Raw genomic sequence first — 988 nt, 5'->3', positions numbered from 1 at the left:
GCCTGCCTTTGTGTGTGTGTGTGTGGGTCTCTGACTGAACAAAATCTTCTTTAGAATCGACTGGAATGCAGCCGGGGAGAGAACCCCCACACCACCACCACCACCACCACCCTTCTTTTAATCTTGTTCATTTTCATGCTGGCAGGAAGGAATCATTCAAACACTTCTAGCGTTTCATGTATTCACTTTGTGTGGTCTAAATAAAAAATGTTGGGAATGTTTATGTGAAATGTGTCGGACACAAACCTTGGGTCACCTCGGCATGCCGTGATACTGTTGTTTTCAGTTGTGTGTGTGCCTCTTTGTAGTTCTTATTCTGATTGTAGGTCTTATTCTGCCAAGGAAATCGGAGAAAACCTTTATCTTTTTAGCTTGTCAAACATGAAGGATGCTTTTAACCCAGCAATTTTTGACTTAACGTAAGTGGTAATACATGAAAATAAGACGGGAAAGATAATTGAAAACTTGAAGAGCAGCCAAAATGTTTTCCCCTTTGAAAAAAGAATTATATATAATTTTACAAATGCACAAGAATGCCATTTCTGTACCACCTAATATTTTAAATAGACAAACCAGTAATTTCCAGCAGATATATATTTATTAACTTTATTTTATGCATGTGTTATTTAATAATTCTTAATTAAATGTCCAGATAAAAATATATATTTGGCAATCCCAAAACAATCTTCTGTGATCCGTCAATATAGGGAATATAATAAACAAGTTTGTCTTCTAACTGGATGACTGGACGTCTGTGTCAGTAGGATTAGTTGATTTTTACTGAAATATTTGGTAATTAACAGTTTAAAATCTGCAACCAAAATGTGGAGTCTGCAGGTTCCTGATGAAATTTGAAACGTCAGGCCTGCAATTGACTCACTTTCCATTGAAAGCACAGTAACACAACACTAAGTGGAGCAACATTGTTGCTGTGCACCATAAACATACAGAATATTCTGTTCGTTTTAACAAGGAAACTTTCATTTTT

The sequence above is a fragment of the Solea solea genome, chromosome 17, assembly GCF_958295425.1.
Source record: "Solea solea chromosome 17, fSolSol10.1, whole genome shotgun sequence".
Classification (NCBI taxonomy): Eukaryota; Metazoa; Chordata; class Actinopteri; order Pleuronectiformes; family Soleidae; genus Solea; species Solea solea.
The sequence above is the reverse complement of the archived record's forward strand: the minus strand, read 5'-3'. Positions refer to the sequence as shown.